Source organism: Condylura cristata, unplaced genomic scaffold (assembly GCF_000260355.1).
Source record: "Condylura cristata isolate star-nosed mole 26May11 unplaced genomic scaffold, ConCri1.0 scaffold00017, whole genome shotgun sequence".
In the NCBI taxonomy this organism is placed as follows: Eukaryota; Metazoa; Chordata; class Mammalia; order Eulipotyphla; family Talpidae; genus Condylura; species Condylura cristata.
This window is the reverse complement of record NW_004567118.1, coordinates 26,196,605-26,218,724: the sequence shown is the minus strand read 5'-3', so window position 1 is coordinate 26,218,724 and position 22,120 is coordinate 26,196,605. Positions and strand designations below refer to the sequence as shown.

Below are 22,120 nucleotides of genomic sequence, written 5' to 3'. Positions count from 1 at the left end.
AAAAATGAGCTTCTTACAGCTAGAAAGATCACAAGACCCTGAGTGCAGTGAAAGCTAAGCTTCACATAGCTTATGACCTCCAGGTGAGACAAGACTAAAGATCAGGGTGGGTATGTGAATTCTTGCAATAGTCCAAGATACATGGTCTCAAATTACATTGGTAATAGGTGGAAAATAGAGCTGGAGGAACCAATGTAAAATTTTCATTCAGAGTAAAAAAAATTCAGGTCTGGCTGTTTGGGAAACAGATCTTTTCTAAAGAGAAAAGAGTTTGCTAGTATGACACAAGTTGAGTCTGAATATATATGGAGCACTGAGATTAAAGATGAGCGGAAGTTGAGGGAAAAGTTAGAAATTGAGACATGGAAGTATTTGGTGGAAAGGTCAGAGAGAGTGAAGATGTTGGATCATGTTAGAAGAGGCATGGGGGAAAATTGTGGGGGACCTTGACCAGCAAGGCCGGAGATTAGGGGCCCCAGGTCCAGCGTACAAAAGAGGCGGTCGTGAACATGCAGCAACAAAGAGAGAGAGAGAGCAGAGAGAGTTTATTGAGTTTCACAGCGGCTTATATGCAGGAGGGGGGATGATGCAATCGCGGAAGCCAGGAGGGGAGGAGACCAATGGGCATGCAGCACGTTTGGCCGGCTGCTGATCTCACGAGGGGTGAAAATGGGCAAGAGAAAAGGAGGAAGTGTGTGGGCAGGAAACTCTTTTCTCATGCCTTTTGCAACCCGGATGTTTTTCTCTATCCGGATTCCATTTCACATTTTTATGGCGCAAGATGCTGACAGACGCAAGATGCCGGCCTCGGTCCCCAACAGAAAATCTCAGATTGGGAGACAGAAAATGGAAGGAAGCAGAGTAATTAACCCAGCAAAGAAAGAGTGTCTTGTTTTCCTAGGATAATTGAAACACAGTACTCTGAACTAGGTAACTTAGGCACAGTGAAAGGTTTAACAATTATTACTAATAATTTAAATCAATTATAACAATGCACTGTAATAAAATGTATGTGAATATGCTCTGTCTCTCGCGAGATCTCTTACTATATGTAATATCTTTGGATCATGGGAATCAAAATCATGGATAAGGGAACACGGCTATGCAGGGAGACAAGGTGACCCCACTAAGAGATTTGGCATTTCAGAAGAGGGCCGGTGCTCAGTGGTTCTGGGAGCCGATGGCAGTACATAGTCCCTTTTGGTAGATTGTGAGTCCTTGCCTCTTAAGCACTGAGTCGGCTCATCATGGGCATTCGTTATTTGAGGCTGAAATGTTTCTGATTCATATTCAAGCAAGGTAGACTAAAACACATGGGAAAATAAACAACAAAGCCTAGATTTGGCAGGATTATCCTGACCAGGTTCTACTGTGTGACATGGGGAAAGAGTCCGCTTGCTGGGGTTTGGGAGGAACCTCCATGCCAATGTGCTACCAGGTCTCCCCGCCTGCTCAAAGCAGCTCAGATGTGTGGCTGCTCCCACAGCATCAGCCCCCATCTATCATCCTTTCCCCCTACCCCCCTTCAAAATGATTACAGGGTTTTTCTCCACAGAAATTGCTAGTTTGAGTTTTTCCACATTCAGTTGACTTTTTCAGTTCTCATTCTTTTTGCTCTCTGGAAGAGGAGGTAAGAAGTACCTAGTTATTCATACATATATATACATGCATACATCTAAATACATATTATGCATATTCATGAATGCAGCTGAAGTTTATTTAGCATATAATATGTCAGATACGTTTATGTGTTCTGGGAGGGCTTTGAGGTCATATTTAGTTGGAGGAGATAGGAAATAGTCATGTAGTTAACTAAGAAAATTAATGTTACATAAACAAAAGGTGACATAAACAATCAAGCATGGTAATGGGGTACAGAGTGACTGGGTGCAGGGCATCAATACAGTCATCAGGGAGGACCTGTCTGCAAAGGGGCATTTGAGTTGAAGGGTAGCCACAAATGCACATCTCTCAAATCCCCACCAGGATCGCTGTATTTGTCAGGAGCTGAGCCAGACCTTGCCTGAGGAAGTTATGTAGAGACAGAATCAGACACAATATTAAAAGGGCTTTGCAGACCATCAGAGCTGTCCATGGGCTAGAGTCATAAGCTCACACCTCCAGAGCTGTTCAAGCTTTAGAGAGAGAAGACCATCCATAAAGAAGACTGTACAAGGAATTTCTAGATTCTGTGGCAGGTTAGAGATACTGAAAGGACCCTCAAACTCTAAAAGTCTATGATTTGCCATCAGGGTCCTGCTAACCTAACTGGCAACTGGCCAATGTGGCATGAGGGAGTAATGATGCTTATTCCTGGGTAGAGCAGGACCCCACTAACGGGAGAACGAACCCTGTATCCAGGGAGAACCCAAGGTCCCTCCTGCATGCCTCTCTCCATCGGCTCATTTCCTGAGTGGTTAGTCACCATTCTGTTTTTAAAGTCAAAACTAGAAATCATTCTCCTTCAGTCCTTTCCATAATTGCTCATTGTCAATCTGTCTACAACTCTTCATGGTTCTGCCTCCAGACTGTAGATTCAAAGGGTCCATCTTTCTTTGCTGTTTGCCTCTGTCTCCCAAGAGTCTCTTGGGACTCTTAGCTGTTACCTGGGCTATTGCTGAGCTGCCTACTCATCTACCACATCCTCCCTGCCCTCTCCCCTGCAGCCAGTGATTCTTTGGAAATAATAATCTGATGAGCTAATTCCCTACTCAAGGCCCTCACCACTTGGCATTCAGAGTGCTTGGTGATCTGGCTCCTGCCCATATCTCAGCCATCTTGTTCCTCCCCTCTGCACTTTCCTGCTGCCATCAACTGGCTTTCTGTGAGTCCTCCCCACCTCAGGCCTTCAGGCGTGCAGGCATTCTTAAGACATTCTCCAAATCACCATGGATTGAAGCTAACCTATTTCTCCTCAGTAGAATGCTCTTCTCGGGACTCTGTATATGTCACAGTACTCTTTCCACTCCAGTTTAAAACTCTCCTTCTCAAGGACACTCATCCAAATTGGTTATTTTTATATTAATTTGTTCATCCATTTGTTCTCTCTGTCTTCCAACTAGAACAGGAGTCCCTTTAGACAGGAACCTCATCTAGGTTGTCATGAGAACCTAGGACATTTCCTGACAAACCATAGGTATTTTAGTCATTCTGTGTATGAATGAATCAATCAGTCAGTCAATGCAATGATGACAGACTATATTACTTATATAAAAGAAGAGGGTTTGTGAAGATGGGATGTAGAGTACCTCCTAGGGCTAAGATCACATGAGTCAGTGCATGTAAACCTCTTTCCCACCCACCCACACAATGCCTGGAACTTAATGCACACTGTAAAATAGGAACTTAAGCTGGAGTTGTGGCACAAGCGATTTGTAAGAAAGGAGGAATTTTAACCTTCTTAGGAAAACATACCTCTTCATTCCTTCAATATGTAAGTATTGAGTGTTCATGAAGGGAATTGTGTGTACAATTGTAACATCACACCAAATGGTACTACTTAGGAACAGACTCAGATTCTTCGCAGTTTGCTCCATGAACAGCCCAGAAGTGACAGTCTCACCCCTCCTAAGGAGTCCCTCTCCATGACACCTCCAACCTCTACAGAAATCACAGAGGGCATTTGCTTCCCATGATGAAGGGCCCACCTCAAAGCCAGGCACTGTACCCAGTGCTGCTAATGTGAGCAATCTGGACCGCTCACAAACCCTTCTTGTCATTCAAAAGCTCTTTTGCACTGAAAACAATAAACATTATTTTAAGACATTCTCCAAAACACCTTGTATTGAAGCTAACCTATTCTCTCCTATTGAGCATAAAGGATTGCAGTTGTTTAGCGAAGATCTGAATCTAGAAGTCTGTATTGTCTCCCAAGCATCCTTGCCTCCACTCACCTCCCAAGTATCACAGTCTCTTGTGCTCATTCTAGAAATTTGAACTGATATAGTCAGAAAGAGTCTCAAAGTTAATCCCATCACTTTCCCTATCCAGTGGAATATGGCATTCTTTACCAGAGAAGTCAGATAGAAATTATGTATGCAGTACGTATTTTACTAAATTCATCTGTTTGAAAAGTGAAGGAGTAGGAGGTCGCCTGGGAGGAGGATACATCCATGGCACTCTGGACACTACCAGGACCACATGTGATTTCTAATCACACAGTCATCCAAGTTGCACACTGCACAGAAGCACCTCGCTGAGGGTACCATTTTCTCCCTGCAGCTATGGCCATAGAGCAGTCTCCCTTTTTCTAATTCACCTCATAGCAGCAACTGAGCTGGCAGTAGCTCTAGGAACACCATCCCTTGCAGACAGAAATGAACAGGAACTGAACTTGTGACCAGCACTGACTTGTAGCCTGCATCCTGCCACTAACAGACAAGGCTCTTTGCCGGCTCCTGGCTTACACAACCATAAAATGAGTGTGAAGGAGAGAATTGTTTTCACACATTGTATTTTGTAGCTGCAGAGCCACATCCTCTGATAAAAGGTTCTCACAAACCAGTAAGTAAAGTGAATAACCTGGAGGGTGCGTTGGTGGAAGTGGGTGGGGTGCACACCTGGGTCTGCAACTTGACAGCATCGGTGCCCATCCTGAACTTTCTCTTTAAGGCTGTATTTCTGTGATTTTATAAGAACATGTTGTCAAACAGGAAAATATCCCCTAGAGGTTATAGTGAGTTCACATAATGGAAATAGTAATACCCATAATTCTACTGGGCAGCCTGGCTGCTCACCTGAGCAGTTCTTTTCAAATCCTTGTAGCAGACACTCTGCTTTTGCCAGCTGTCACTCACCTACTTTTCTTCCTGAAGCTTCTAATGCTTTGCCTCCACCTACATTCCTATCTAGTTTTCTGCTGTGGTACATAGTCCCTCGATATTGCTTAAAAAACAGTCAGTTCCAGGTCCCTCATGTGCCTACCTATGCTCTAATTGAATATTCATGGTGTCCAGTTGAATATTCATGATGCATAAAAAAGCTCACAGGGTCTCATCTTCTCTACACAGTCTTTCTAATGCTTGCAGCCTTTCCTAGGCTGTGACTGGACAGCCGTCCCCCAGCACTGTCCCTGCTACTCCTGTCTGCCCTATGCTCCTCCCCCATCATTGTTCATCCTGACCCATCAGTCCTTTAAACCTTAGGCTGCCTCAGTCTTTTGCCTCAGTCTTCCAGAGCAGGCTTTTCTGAACACCTTTCACCCACAGGGGCTAGGGTTATCACATGGGTTAAAGCCCTTCTTACAGAATAGAAGCTTTCTATAAGCTTCCTGAGGCAAATTTCTATTCCAGGGCAGCCTAGTTCTCCATTGGCCTCCATAAAGATAGTGGAACTATTAATGCTTAACAAAAACATCATCAACAACAAAAGAACTAGGAGTTACTGAATATTTTCTATGTGTTAAAAGTCTTACACATTTAATCTTACTTAAGTCAAACCAATGGTTATCTTCTGGGTAATCACATGATTTTCTCAGGCTTCAGCTTTCTCATCTATAAGAAGAAAATAAGTCTTTGTAGTGTTATAAAGTGGATGAAGTGATGACGTAAGCTTTGCAAAGCTAACCAGTAGGCACCAGCAGCAGTCCTTCCTCCTCTCCTTACCACACCCATTCTTCTTGCTCCCTTTTTAGGGCCTGTTATCAGGGAATAGAGAAGATTAAAAGACCCAAGGAGAGTGCTCAAGGCCCCACAGAAGCAGACACTGGAGGCACAGCAGTTATTTCCATAGCTGCTCTGTTGAGAGTGGCCGAGCATGTGCTAATGAGGATGAATGAGGTTGTGTGTGGGAAAAGATCTGTCCTCCCAGAGGAGACGGCTGTATGTGCAGACAGTCATGGTGGCCAGGATGAGGAGCTCCTCTCCAAACTCTCAGGATAAACCAGAGTTCCTTGTTTAGAGCTAAAATCACCTCTGTGACCTTGAACAACTAAGCATCTACTAGAGAACCAGTCCCAGATACAGTGCTTTTTCCTGGTCCACCATACCGGCTTGACAAACAGGATGACACACTGCTCCTAAATTTAAACAGGCTCCATGTGTAACTGCCACCTGCCCGCTGGCTGACCTTTCATTGGCCATCCCATCTCTCTGAGCCCTACTATCCTCCTTGACAAATGGGCACAATCCCTGCTCATGTCAGTGGGTTGCTGTGGGAGTTAAATGGAGTCATGTTGTAAGAGACATTGTGAACACGAGTAAGTCCAAGTGTCCTATCCTTCTGAAGCCTTCCCCTATTCTCCTAAAACAGAATTAATTCTGTAGTACTCTGCACTGCCTCCTGACTAGTAATAATGTATCCCTGGTTTAGCATTTCTTACAGCTCGTCCTGCAGAACATGGAGCTATTCCCATGTATGTGTGTCTGCTAGACAATCACCTAGGGGGCAGGCAAGCAGGCAGGATGAGGCTCTTCACATTCACCTTGTGTAGCACAGAGCCTGACACCTGGTAAGTGCTCAATAGATATTTAATGAGTAAAAGCTTGGATGCCTCTTTCTGCTTGGACTCACCTGCATGTAACATTTTATTCAGTACCTGGAAGTAGGAGATGAAAATTTCTGTTAAGGTCCACATCCCTAGCCAGGGACACAGCTGAAGCCAGCTGGTGATGTAAGTGAGAAATAATGGGAACAGTGGAGGGTTTAAATAAGAAACACAGAACACTAGCTCCTTCCCTCCATCATTTCCCATGTTCAGCCACAAAATACGTCCAGGGAACTAGATGGAGTCTTTGAAACAATTGCTTCTGGTCTCTGAAATTGCTTCCTTGTTTTCTGGGCGAGTCCTTGAAATGGTTGCACAGAGCCCCAGCTGTTTAATATCCAGCCCACTGATAGGAGCAATTGCTCATCAAACCTCAGAACCCAAACGAGTTCAAGAGGGACCATGGATGGTGGACGCCATAGAGGTCTCAGACAAATGGCTGCCCAGCGGATTGGCCAACATTAAGCAACAAACATGATTAAAGGCCAGAAAATAGGACCTGTGAGAAAAGGATGAAGCTATCTGTTTGATTTATTATGGAAGAGAACAAATAACAACGTGCAAGTCTATGGGAATTTTCCACAAACGATAGTGATGCCTAGCTCAAAGAGGCCAGAACAGGAAAAGATAAGAGCATGAACTACTGCATATGGGATTTTGTAAGGGCATAGTGAGAAAGAACTTTTCCATGGCTTGACAGCTGGCACTGCTAGGCATGGGGTCGTCTTTTAGAAGCAGCTTTGTTCAAGGCACACCGCCCTTCTACATGCACCCTGCCATTGGCCCTGGAGCATGGGTGAGCCAGTAGTGAAGTGACAAGTCCTTGACTGTGTTTTGATCAACAAAAGCATGACAGAAAGTCATAATTAATGTATTGCAACTAGGATAGCATGCACTTACAACAGAGAGGGATTATTTTTCAGCATAAAGGTTTATTAATTAGTTCATGAATAAATATGAAATGATTTGTCTTCATCAAGAACTATTAGTAGATCCAAAAGTGTATGTTGAATCTGTTAAAAAATGAACCTCTTAAAAATAAAAATATTTATAAATACAAAAACTCTTGATCTGCAGTTCAGCAGAAAACATTCTGTTTTAAAATGTCCTAGGTGTTGTCTTAATCAAATGTAATAAGACACACAGAAATGGAAATGACCACCATGGAGGGAGATTTTGTATTTACATGATCAGAAGTCATGTATGCTCTAAGTATAGGGTTGGATAGGAGGTAGGAAGTGTGAAGGAGAGTCATGAGTAAGAGCTTTTATTGTAGTTTTCACAAGAAAAGAAAGCCAGGAATTGCAGATTTAAGATTGAATAATTTTATTGGCCATAGAAGCAAAGGGCTGATTCTAGTTTTCTGTTATCTGGAGTGATTAGGGCTGGGTTGGTGAAGGTGAAGAGTACAAAAGACCCATCAGAGGACAGGGAGTTGGGGATGAGGGCTCTGAATGGTTCAGTTTGCACATAAAAGGCATACTTACAGGTATTCATCCACCATCTGCAGGAATTAGCTAACTCCAGAAGGGGCCGTACCTCCCTCTGGTCAACAAGGCCCCAGATTCCAGAGAATCAAGAATTTTGAAAATAAGAAAATATAGCTATTTCTTCTATTTGCAGGTGTAAATAAGCACACAGTTTACAGTTATATTGATGTTGGTGGACAACTGGAAATTAGTGAACCTTAGAGAAATGCAAAACAATTTTCAGGCAAAGCCATATAATAGGGAAAGAGAAAAGACCAGTAAGTTTAGAGGAATGGAGCAAAGAGACAAAGAACAGAAGTTAAAGCTTGCCCATTCGCCCCTCGCCTCTGGTGGAAATAACAAAGTTGGCATGAGTCTGTGATATGCCCTGGAGGTTGAATGACATCCAGTTAGGGTGCATGCCAAGGATCCCAGCAACAAGGAGTTTTCTCCACAAGGGGCTAAGGGATCCTCTGTGTGCCAAGACCACAGATTCTAGTCTTCATCTTATTCTCTACCACTGTATATAGCCACTTAAAACAGACCAGGCAACCACTGAACTTACCCCACCACTGAACCCAAATGGAGTGCTATTTGCTTGCTTGTGTGATATTATTAGCAAGGTCTGCCGCGTAGCCACCATGCATCAATGTCAATGGTTAGACAACCCTCAATGTCTTCTGTTTAGCAGAGGAAATAAATAAGGCTGACAGCATTTTGTTAGCAACAACACCCTATGCAATTTTAAGAGCCAATTCATTCATTTGCCAATGGATTTGAATAACTGCTAGATCTAGACATTGTAATAGAGTATATACAGCAGAGAACATGAGAGACACAGGTCATGCCCTTGTTTAGTACAAGGAGATAGATGATAAGTAAACAAAATAATTAATTTAGTTGATTACACATTGTATAAATGCAGTGACAGGAATAAACAGGGATGTGTGGAGGAGACTAATAAGGTAGGCCACTTGGGAGAGATCGGCTTTGATGTCTTCTAGGGGAAGTCATTTAAACAGAGATGAGAAAGATAAGTGGAGGCCAGCCTGTGGCAAGGTAGAGGAAGTACTCTCTGCATAGATGGAACAAGAAGCACAAAGTCCCAAGAAGGAAGAGCATGACTTGTTCTAGGAACTGTGCTCCAAGAAATGTCAATGAAGTTGGGTTTTCTTCCAAGCGCAGTGGGTGGGTTTGAAGTAGGTGTGTGATGTGATTAATATATTTTTTAAAGATCTGTTGGCAGTTCTATGGAGACCGAATCTCAGGGAGGCAAAATGGGGAGCTGAACAGTCAGCTAGGAGGTCACTGAATAGTGAAGCCAGCAAGACAAAGGTATTTTCGGCAGGAAATGGATTCAGGGTGTGCTTTGGAATATCACAACCAGCTGTTGAGTAGGCTCATGAAAAAGGGGAATGGAGGAAGAATTAGAATTAGGTTAACCTTCAACCTTCAAGCTTTGGACACTGGTTATTGATGCCATTTTGAGATGGAAAAGACTAAGGAAGAAAGATACTCGGGGGCAAATTATGGTTTTGATATTATAATTGTAATCATTAAACTTAATCATTATTAATGATGATCTGTCCCAACTCAGTTCTCAGAAAGATTATTGTTAATATCAACACTTGGTTTTGGCTTCATATATCACATTCTTTCTACCTGGGCACTGGTGTCCTCATTTCTTTTTTTGCAAAGAACTGGGGCATAGCCCAGATATTGGGGGGAAGTGAGGGGGTTCACCAGAGACAGAGAGGGGAGCAGAACAGACAGATTGATGAAGTACACTGCTGAAGGGAACAGTGGAAGAGACAGGTGAGGTCTGCTGCACCATGTGGGTCAGCTCCCTGGTGGGGGATCAAACTCAGGACATAAGTGTAATAGAGCTGAGACTTAACCCCTAGCCCACCAGAGAGACCCAGTGTCCCCATTCTTGACTCAAGAATTTCTCAACCTTAACACTATTAACATTTTGGACGTCTGAATAATTACTTGTTTTAGGGGACTGTTCAGTGCTATGTAGAACAGGACAAGCTTTTAGCTTTTGTCAAGGAAACAATGGAATAGTATAGAGTTTTGCTTTAATTTTGGCTTTCTTATTGTTAATGTTATACACTTGAAGTAGGTGAAGGGCAAGTGATCATCAATACTAGCCATCACACCATGTACCCTTGATTTTAAAATCTGCTTTACAAAAAAAAAAAAAAAATCTAAATTGTAGAACACAGAACTCTACCTTTTTTCAAGGGATTGTTTGGGAACAATTTCCCAGTCAGAGGTAGCCTATGCAGCTCCCCTAGCAAATGGGATTCTGCCCCCACCCCCAGATACTGGGAATCTGTACATTTTTTAACCTCTGTGTGCCAGTTGCCTCATTCACAAAGTATAAATGACAGCAGTATCTACTTCAAGACGGACTTGAAAGCCACAAGAAAATGTTTATAAAACTCTTAACAGAGGGCTTAGCATACAGCAAGCACTCAACAAATAATAGTTGTTATTATTCTTTACTCGACTAAGTGACTCCTTTAAACAGTGAACTCTTTATGGATCTTCTAAAAGGCTTTTTAATACAAAAGAATGAAAAGATAATAAAAGTTGCCTCAAATTCCACCATTCCTTAAGATCAAAGCAAAAGGTGGAGTTACATTCTCTTCTTCATTCTATGTTCTATTACCTAAACAGAATCTTTTTAAACTACACTTTAGCTATACTTTATTGTATGCCTATGTGGGTATATATATTAAATGTACATATTTGTATGTCTATACACATATATTCATATTTCTAAGTGAAAGGGAAAGTATGCTATCAAGCTTGATCTGGGACTTGAACTTATTTCTCTTAACAACATGTCAGAGAAAATGACCTCTATCTTGTTTTAAAAGTTGCATAGTACTTTGTGGTATGAGTGTGTCATCATTTATTTAGCCTGTCCCTGGTTGATGAGACTTTAGGTTATACTTCTCATGTTTCTCATGCTATGAAGAACTCTCTACTTATACATTTTGAAATACAAGTCAAGCATTTACAGGCATTTGAGCTAATGACCAAAGGGTTTTGTTTAAACATACAATTGACCATAAACCATAGGTCAGTAGATTTGGGGTTGATAAGCTATAAATTTTAACATCATAATTAGCTCAATTCCCTGCCCACCTGGACCTCAGCACCATCACCCAAATGAAAATATGTTTCTCAAAGATACAGGGAGCTAGGGAACAGGTGACTTTCTACCATCTTGCCTGACTGATTCTCAAGGCTTAGCACCTGGGGAATGGTGTGGCTCAAGGTAAAACTGGCCAGCTCCCTCTCCCCTGGTAACAGCCTTCCTCTCCATGCAGGTCCCTTCATGTGCTGAAGTGAACACATTTGTGTTCCCTGGAAAAGGATAAAGAACATTGAGTCTCATAGGGAAAAGGCCATTCCGGCCCCTGGACAAACAAAATAAACCAAAAATGAAATCCCTGATTATTAACAGAAGGTTCAGGCTGTTTGTTGAAGAAGTCAAAATCTTCCACTTGGTTATGTTTCTGCTTTTCCCACATACTTTCAGTTGCTCCCCCAGACTCAGCAAAACATTATAAGCCTCAGTCTTCAACCACTTCCTCTATCAACTGTTCTACTGTCAACTCCCAGAGTCTGGTGCAGTGACCCACTTTCCGTCTTTCCAGCACCGTATCCCTCCCTACTTCCCCCTTTGCTGTCTCTTGCCTTCTGCCTCCCCAGCTCCAACTGACTGACTCCTACAAGGCATTTGGAACTTAGTACAGAGGCCACCACCACCCAGGAAGCCTTGGCTGTAACTGCTATGTCTGTCTTTTAAATTATTTTAATATTCATTATGCTTTACAGTCAGCCTTGCATTGCTACTGTTTGCATATATATAGCTCATTTCCTATATTAGATTATCAAGTCCTGGAGGACAGGAATCAGGCCACAGAAAGCATTTTTTACTATCTATTGTCCCCTGTACATAACAAGCACTTAATGCATATTTTAAAGCATTGCCCTAAATTAAGAACATGACTTATAACCACACTGATAACTTTTCAATGGGGGGTGGGTTGGGTTGTGGGTTCTGTTTTCCTCAAATTGGTGTCTACTTGACAGGCTTTCTTCTTGGTTAGAGGAAGTAAATGCAGGTAAGCGTCCTGAAACACACCCCTCCGTCTCAGCCTCCAAAGCGAGCGGTGCTGGGGCAGCACAGAGAAAGAATGGGCATGGGCCACAACAAAAGTGGAGAGGTGCATTTGGGAGAGCTAGGGTGGGAACTCAGCAACAAGTCTGAAGTGTAGTGGGGCAGGTTGTTTCTTGAAAGTGGCTTGGTGGAATGCCCACGCTGCCTGTCCTCAGCAGGACTGAAATTTTCTCTGGAAAGACAGACCTGCCACAGGCTGGCTTGCCTCTGCCTCATCCTGATCCTTCCCTTCCCACCCACTCCTATTCTGCTTCTCCTTCAGCCCTGATGCCCAATCACCTTTGGAGTCAGCGTGTGCACCCTTCCTTGCCAGTCCGGAGCTTCATAGAAGCACACTGTGGCACTGCTCGGATGGCTATCTTCAAACTCCCACATCCCTGTAGTTCACACAGAGACACGTGAGCAAGGAGCCCTCACAGACATGCCATCCATCCACACCTTCCACTTTCCCTCTAGAAGAAATGTCCTCTGAGAAGGGAGGGCATGATAAACAGTCATGCTGCCTGTGCTGCAGTTAGTGCCACCAATAGCAAATATTTGCTCCACAATTGCCCTCCCCACACTCAGCTTAGACCTCCCGCCTTAGGAGGAGGGGGTGAAATGGAGTCCTGCCACTGCAGGTGGCAGAATAGTGGTGCCACCTTCCTTGCTCTGGATGCCCAGGGTGCCTGCAGCAATCCATGTCCACATAGTCCCCAGCCTGAACTGGCCGCTGGGCTCCAGAGACTGAGACTGTCCATAGGCAGGCTTCTTGGTGGGGGATCTTGTTTGCTGAACACATGAACATGTGAATGCCAGCATTAGAGAACAGAACGCACTGTCTCTAGTCAAGAATGCTGATGCAGACAGAATTTGAAAGTCCACAGGACAGAGTGGTCCTAATCCAAGGGGGTTGGCCAGGGAAGGATCCAAGGACGATAATGATACAGGATACAGGAGCTTGAGGAAGGGACAATATCCTTGAAGGAGGGGAGTTGTCTTCCCCCAAGTCACTCACTGAGCTGGTGGCAGTTCTGGCTGTAAAGGCTACTTATGAGGGGTGGGAACCAAAGTTCACAAGCCCAGACTGTTACAGGGTAGCCCAGAGTGAACTGGGCTGCCTGTCTGTGGGGCTTCACCTGAAGACAGGGTGAAGTATAAAATGTAAATTATTGTAAATGTAATTATTCTGCAGGCACACAAAAAAGGATAGTTTATTTACAAAAGAGGGGAAAGGAAAAGGAACAACTCAGGGAAAGAAAGAGAGAGAGAGACAAGGTAACTGTAATATCTTACCAGCTCCTCTAACATAATATTAGATTCCGCTTGCCACTGTAACATTTTACCACTTACTTAGTGTTTTCAAACAATGTACATTTATTAGTGAGCTATAGTTCAAAAATGGTTTCAGGGGCTAAAAATCAAGGTGCCAGCAGGGGTGTATACCTTATAGAAATTTAAGGAGAGAATCCATTTCTTGACCTTTTCCAGTTTCTAGTGGCCACCCAAATTCCTTGACTCATGGCCACATCTTTCCAAGTCAGCTTCCATCCTCACACCCCTTTCTTTGATTGAGCTTCCTGCTTCTTTCTTACAAGAACCCTGTGAGCACATTGGGCTCACCCAGGATGAACACCATCCCAATAACTTTAATCACATCTGGCAAGTTCCCTTTGCCACACAAGTTGACCTATTGACAGGCTTCAGGGACATGCTCAGGTGTCCACTGTTCAGCAGTAGCAAGTGGGTTTGCCTCATCAACTTACACCCAGTGTATGCCACGCTGCCTATGTCAGACATCTGTGTCACACAAACACCCTAGGAATCACTCACCCTCCAAAGCCCCCATTAAAACAAGATTTTATAAGTACCTTTTCTAAAAATGTGGGGTTACAAAGGTAAACTAAGAGAGCAGGTAACAGTTTCTAAACTGATGTCAGACATCATGGATTCTAGAAATTTAATGACCATTGACTTCCATGGAGACAGTTCTTGCATGTTGTCCCCTAAGCCATCCATCCTCCTGCATGCTGCCTTTCCCCTCCTTTCTGTTTACTTATGACTTATGAAAATTGGGCTATGTACCCTCTACTGTTCTTTAGCAATGCAAAGGGTCATCATAAGCCTGCTGGACAGAGGACCCTGACTCTGGGTCTTCCCTCTCATCAGCCACAAAGAACTAGTAGAAGCTTTGGAATTACAAGTTTAATGTAGAATAGCACTCTCCCTACTTTTAGAGACCTTATGGGGGCCATTACCAATATATATTTGCAACTGGATAGCGGCATTTTCTATTGGGATGAAGATTTATTCCCCTCCTAATCACTCATACATTCATTCAATGAGTATTTATTAAGCATCTACAATATCCATGCACAGCTTGAAAATGATGAACAAGCTAGTAGTGGACTAGCAGGGCGTGTGTGTGCGCGCGTGTGTGTGTACATATTCACACACACATACACTTGTCCTATCTGGGAAATGTTTAGTTTCAAGTATAGGCCACCCCACCCCCAACTTATGATTTTAAAGATCATCTCTTTAAAAGAGATGTGGTGGCAATAACCTCAAAGACTTCTCAATATCTGCTATTTAATGTCAAATGGCATGTCTCTATGCCATAAGAGAAAGGTGAAAGGAAGTAGGACCAAGACATGGTTGCCGTAGCTAAGGGTTAAGCAACTCAGAGTATCCTGGCCTGACCAGCCCTCACCAGTGAAGCCTTTCTTTTCTCTGTCTTAGCTGTGTCTACTATTTTGGGAGAGTAGGGATTGTATCCAAGGATTCTTCTTCCAGGTCCTGTTGGTATAAGAGAAAAACAACACCCATCTTCAGGGGGATAGTATGTGAGTGCCTGAATGCAGGGTTTGCCTTGGATAAGCCTCCATGCAGATAATGGAGAGCCAAGTGTTCACTTTTCCCTCTAGACCTTCCAGTGTGTGCAGCAAACATCCTGGTTCCTGTTAGATACAGATTCTAAAACCCATAAAGCTTTCAAAATCTTCTTAATATTAGTGTTTGGTTTATTTTTTACCCCGAAAGCTTATGGAAGCATAAAATTTTAAAGCTGGAAGGGACCTTGGAGAACAGATGCATTATTTAATTTATATTTTTAATTTTCCCAATTCAACATCTTCAGGGAGATGAGTTACTTCAGCCCCCCACTCCTCTCTGCTCTCTAGTCTGTTTCCACTCACTGCCCTTTCCTTCCATCCCCACCCCTCCCAGACAATTCGCTTCTTGAAAACTGTTCTTTGAGGTTCTTGCTTTCCTGAATCAGGTTCACATGGGTGCCATGGATTCTCCTGTCTGTGATTGGAGTACAGTGGAACCTCAGTTGAGTTTCTTAACCGGGGGAAGATGGCACACAGATAAGGCCTGGATTTCCTAAACCAGGAACCAAACCCACAAGTGGCCTCCTCCAGGGCACATCCTGCATGCAAAGACTTGTAAGAATCAGGGTGACTATGCCTGAGTCTGTTATTACAGTGAGAATGGACAAGGATTAGAGGCTCATTTTCTTTTGCACAATAACACTAGGGGAGTGGAGGGAAGACTCATTACCCCAGAATTATTCCTGGAAGATTTGTGAGCACACAGGCTTGTCAAAACCTGATTCTCTAAAATGAAAGCTGAAAGACCATGGTTCCTTGTAATAGGAGAAAGGGCAGGATGATGCTATGAGCTGCAATTGCAACCCCACCCCAACCCCTTCCAAGTCTGGGGCTCCTGTTTCCAATGAAGATCATCTCAGGGGGAAGGAGCACAGCAGTGCCCACCATGAAGGACAATGCATGGCCCTCTGGAGTCAGAAACCACAAAGTCTGGGCAGGCCTAGGATCCCATCTTGAAACCTCTTGAATTTTAGGGCTAAAACTGCATTTGACAGCAGGGAGCCAGCCCTCTCAGAGTCCAGGGCTGAGACTGGGATTGGGGGACAGCAGCTTTGTGGTACTAATACAGTCAAGTCTAGGTTCACCCTTATCCGAAAGTATTTCCTTCCCAAGCCCATCTGAACAGGAAAGGCTGTTCCTGAACAAGCTCAGGCCACACCCTGTCCTGATATAGATGCTGTGGCTTCTAATATTTCTTCTGATGATAACTCTTTTGGTCCTAGTGCCTTCCTAGGACAGAAGGACATTTCTGCAACAAGTAGAATAAGCCCCCCTATGGAAAGCAAAATAATGGCCCCAAAGATGTCTGCAGCCTAATTCTCAGAAACAGTGCATATGGTACTACTTAGCAAAGGGGATTTTAGATTGGAAAAGGATCTTTGATTAGCTGGGTGGACTTAATATAATTCCAAGGGAGGCAGGAGTGAGAGTGCATCAGAGAGATTGTAAAGTGCTACACTCTTGGGTGAAGGTGGAGGAAGGGGCCAGGAGCCAAGAATGCAAGCAGCCTCTAGGGCAAGGCGGCAGATTCTCCCCTGGAGCCTGTAGAAGGAACAGCTTCATGTCAGCCTGCTGAAACCATTTCAGATGCTGACCTCCCAAACTGAGGTAATAAATGAAGCCACTGATTTGGCAATAGATGTTACAGCAGTGAAAGAAATGAAATACTCACTAAGGATGAGGAAAATAGAGCAGAGGATCAGGGCATTTGGGGTATACAGCTTAGAGAGGGTGAGAGTGAATTTTCAGTTCACACAGAAGATGCCAGCGTACTTCCTCTGCTCCAACACACCAGGCTCCTTCTCACCTTTCATGCCTCAGCTCAGATATCTCCTGGAGGAAGCATTCCCAGATCTCTGGATATACAGCAACACTTGCCCCTTATGCTGTCCTCCGCAGCACCTGCTGGAGCCTGAAATCAACTGGATGGTTGTCTCTAGACGTATGTTTTTAGATCAGGGTTGGTGAGTCTATTTGAAATGTTGGTGATAAAGATCCTATTTTGTTCTTGTATCCTCAGCAGCTAGCACCATGCCTGTCATGTATTCTCAAACATTTTTTGCATGAACCAATCTAACATTTATTGAGTGAATGCAAAATAAGTCTAAAACCTTGTAGGAGTGATCCAAGTGACTGTCACCATACCAGGTGTCCACAGAGAAGCAGAACAAGTCCAGGGTCATCCCAATGTCACAGCATGCCCGGCCAAACAGGCACTCCCCTGATTCTGTGGGGCATGTTCCCCTGGTGGTGTCTTCTCGCACTGTGCTCTCCTCCAGGTTCTGTGAAGGGCTCAGACTCCCTTACATTGTTACTAACAAGACAGAAAAAGCTAAATCTGGAAAGAAATAACAGGGTGATCATGGTCCTATTCTGGGATTGTGCACACTTTTCCGTAAACTTACACCAATTTAGGATCCAAGTGAGCTACAGCATGCAGGACAGAACAGACAGGGCCCCCCAGAATAACAAGACAACTTCTGGGCTAATTCCAAATTGAAATGGCCATCTCATTTAAAGATAAACTAGTTGAGTGGTGAAGTGTATTTAAAACTAATTAATAAAACTAAAAAGTAGCATTAAGGTAGATTGATTTTAAATGTTTAGAAATATGTAAATATTCTATGGCATTTATTTTAACTGAAATAATGAGGCCATACATTTAATTTATATGACATTCAAGTTTTTTATAAAAGTAAATATAGAGTATGGTGATGGTTGTACCACTTAAGATTTTGAGGTAAAACATGAGATAATAAGGTTCATTAGAGATGATTTTTTAAGAGCATTATAGGTTTGGGGAAACAATGAAAAAAGCATCATTGGAAATGATGTTGGAAGAGGTAAGGAGCAAAACTAATTCCACAAAATAATTAACAGGGATATGATGGACAAGGTAGAGATGCTTTCCCGATGCTGAATTAAAAATGAATTAGATGTGGCAGTGGCCAATTCCACTGACGCTGGAATTTAAGCAGTGAGTACAAAATCTACATATGAAGAGAGTTCTTATAAGAATTTTTTTTAATGAATCAAATCAATACAAAATAGAAGAAAACTTCTGAATTTAGAAAAATTTGCATGAATAGATGGAATGGTCTCCCCAGGCATAACTAATGGAAAAGTAATAACACATAGAAGTATAAAGAACGAATTCAAGAAATGTCAAAATAAGAAATTAAAGAAAAATAGCTATCTACAAAGGAACGTGTTAGACTTGGTGCAGAGACCTCAGTAACACATGATGTCAGTTCCATAGGAGAGCCCCTAAAATGAGGAGGACAGCGGGGAGCGCAACAGGAGGAGAGGAGAAAGGGGCAAGGGAATTGCTGGGGAAGGAGAGAGGAAGAGGGGACTTTGGCCAGTGCTCTAGGGAGAGGTAGTGTAGACACTAGCAGTGAGCAGTTATACTGGGGGAGAAAGATTTTGACCCAAGAATGAAGAATGCACCAGTTAAGCAAGGTGTTGTTTTTACTTTTTCAATGCAATACAGAGGCTTTTCAGATGTGTAAAACTTTAAAAATATGTCATGTAGAGCTTTTCCTAAAAAGAAAGTACTTTAAGATGTATATCTGACACCTGGTAGTATAACATGTAAGTCTTGGAGAAAACGAAGAGAAACACAAGTATGTGATGATTTTCCTCCTATGCGTATTTAAGTCATTAGTTATTACTTGGAGCGACTTGAATGCTCATAAAAAATACAGACTTGGCAATACTGTGAAGTCAAAAGTAATTACTGATTGGGTTTACAATAATTGTATAAAGGGAAACAAAGCAAAATATAGTCCCATAAATCTAATGATATGAAAAAACAAAAAGCTAGTGAACAAGTAAATAAATAAGCAAAATAATAATATGGATACATGAACAAACAAATCAGGTATAAGATAAAAGAAAAAGTCCAATTCCTGTGCCTTAATACTGTTATAACACAGAATGGTTCAAGAAATAAAGTTTAGCTTTCTTTTACCTACCAAAAAATGCAACTGTAGTGTAATTACCTCCAACATTTTAAAGTTAGGAGTGGGACAGAAATATACTAAGTGACACAAATAAAAACAAAACAGTTTCCATAAAATTCAAGTGATAAATCACTGACAGGACATTTGTGGCTAACTATGTATTTTTCATACACAGCCTTTTTTAATTGATGAAGGACATAAAAACTATTTCTGGAGCAATCCAGAATTCAGAGAGTAAATAGGAGCATAATTATCTGTGTGAATATTCAGTGATTCCATGTTTACATGAATAACCTACAAAAGCAGTCAAATATTTTATTTTCTAGCAACCATGGGACATTTACAAACTTGACCATACATTGAGCTGTCAGTGAATTTACTGAACCAAAACGAATAAAAGCAAATGAATTACTCATTCATTGCAGAATGTAGGAAAATCACAACTAAATAAATCCTTAGGATTTTGTGGGGCATAATTTATAAAGATAAAGCAAAAATTAATAAATTATAAAGCAGAACTAATTAATTGATTTAAGGGTAGTGGCTTAAGCAAAACACAGATTAACTACAAAGGAAGCATCCACACTAATGAGACAGAGCTAGAAAGATATGAGAACACAAAATAAGAACCAAAATTGAGTAAGCTACAATAGATACAGAGAATTGGGTTTTTCTTTTTTAATTGACAAAAGAGCAATTTTCTAGGAAACTGAAATAAACTTTTAAAGGCCTAAATAGGTAAAACGTAATGGAAAAATTTGTCCATGAGTCACACTCTGAAAAGAAACTGAGCAGATAAATTTGTGGGCAATATTGGTGCTCTCTACTCAGTAACATCAGCATGGTAGTTTCATTTTCATGTTACTTTTCCAAATGAAAGCAAAGGAGCTTTTTATGTCTTATGTTACCCCTACAAGATCAACCTCCTCTCCCTCAGGTAGAAAACTAGCAGACTTGGTTTCTTCAATCTCACCATTAAAATATAGTCCTGATTTTGGGGGGAACAAAAAAAAGCCTTTCCCCTGATTGTGTTCTATAAGTTGAATCAATGGAATCCCCACACTTTTAAAACAGATAAGCTTGTTTATTATCAGCATGGTCCTAAAAAGATGTTCTGAGGTGCAGGTTATACTAGAGAAGCTGTGGTAGGAGAGAGAAAGGGGTGTGGAGATACAGTAGGTGGGGGCATTTAATAGCTCACTGAATACACTTGGGGAGTCTGGAGAGGTTCTCAATGCCAAGGAGCCCAAAGCAACCCAATGGGTAGGAGTGCAGGGGAAGCCCTGTGTGTGCGTGTGCAGGGCACACTCAGCACCAGGCCAGGTGTGGATGGGCAGTGCCCTCTCTCATCAGTTACCCACCATTAATCTCTTTGCCAGACCCCAGGCAAGGGTCCCAGAAAATCCTGGCAACATAAGGCAATACCCACGAGTCCCAGAGACTTGACCCCCTCAGTGTCCTGGGTCCCTCTGACTTCCTCCCTAAAATGAGAGGCAGAGGGAGTTCACACACAAAGATTATAATGGTAATAATGACTTGGGGGAATGAGGGGATTCATTTGCACGCATTCCTGGGGGAAGACCCAAAAGACAGGAAGAGAGAGAGAAGGGGACTAAAGACTGGGAGGAGAGATGCCTCAACAGCACTTTTTAAAAAGCACTCCCTTTAAATGATTCTGGATTTGTGTTTTTCATTCAGAGGAGATGTGCTGAGGCATTTTCATTTTGCTCCACTTCCCTCCCACCCTACCTTCTGAGCAAATTCTGTCCCAGCGCTGTTGATTTCTGTCTTGCGACCATTATGGAAATCTGGCTTCATTTCTCCTCCTAATTTATGATCTTGTTAACATGCCCGCATGCCAGATGGTCCTGTTCTTCAGGTTGGGAGATAATGAGATAAACAAAAACTGCTGTAAGAAGCAAATAGGGGGAGGGTTTTTTTCCCCCTTGAATGGGCTGCTCTTCGTTTCTACGAATGTACTCTGAGGCCTGTGCTGCAACTCACTATGATTCTAAGCAGGTGAACTGTGCTCAGTGGTCTCAAGTGGCCACCGGGAGGTGAGTTATTTCTTCCATGTGACAGTCTCTGCTCTAGAATTCTGTCCTAGAAAGAGCCGGGATCACCCCCACCCTGGTTTGTGACAGAGTTTGAATTTCCTGTCATTCCTTAGTACTGTAGTCTGCCTACCTCTTACCACTACACTTAGCACCTTGTACTGTCTCTGCTTATTTTTCTTTTTGCACACCATACTGTGAGTTCCCTGGAGCCTGGAGCTATGTCTTTTTCCTTCAAACCCCAGAATGCTTAGCACAAGTGTGACTCCTCCATTCTACATATGCAAAGTGCTGGGGGAAAAAATAAAAGCAAGGATACACAGCCAAACAGATCAACAAGGGGGGTTGTCAGAGACCCCAGTCCTGGGTGAGGGCTGGGCCACATTATCTTTAAAGATTCTTCCTGTGTAGGAGAGACATTGCTCAAGATGAGACCACAGATGGACACAGGGTTCCAGGATTCATCTACCCTGAATCCTGATATGTCCTTGGAGGAACCTCAAGGGACCATCTCATCTACCTCATTTGTCTTCATCAACTACTCACGTATCTTCCCAGGGAGATAGCTATCCTATACCCTAAGAAGGGGTATGGAATAGACACTGTTATTACTATGTTGATAGAAGTAAACCAAGTCACTTGGACCAGTTGGGGGTCTACCCCAAGAGTCAGCAGGTGAGGCTTACAAATTACAGTCAATGCCATCTACTTTTATTAATGAAGTTTTTTTAGAACATAACCCTGCCATTTGCTAATGCATTGTTTATGGTTGGTTTTGAGTCATAGTGGCAAAGTTGAATTGTTACTGCAGAGACCAGACAGTCTACACCACCTAAAGTGTTTACTTTCCAACCTCTTATAGAACGTTTACTACTCCTCCCCCATCTAGGAAAAACATAAGTAACTCTCTTTCATTCATATACACAAACTTCATAAGCACAAATGAACCATGTCTGTCATCTCAGGAGGCACCAAGAACCATAGCAGAGAATGAATCAATGAAGCAAGCTATCAATTTTTACAGGATTTTCTCTTCCTCTCTTGGGGTACATGTACAATCACTGTGCCAATTAA

The 22,120-nt window shown here is 42.6% G+C and overlaps 1 protein-coding gene across 1 annotated transcript in view; it reads left to right on the top strand.

Annotated features, from left to right (window-relative positions):
- SHISA6 (shisa family member 6) overlaps positions 1-22,120 on the top strand; it is a gene marked incomplete at its 5' end in the record, with an annotated part of 257,660 nt that overhangs the window by 179,920 nt on the left and 55,620 nt on the right. The gene's annotated exons all lie outside the window — the stretch shown is intronic.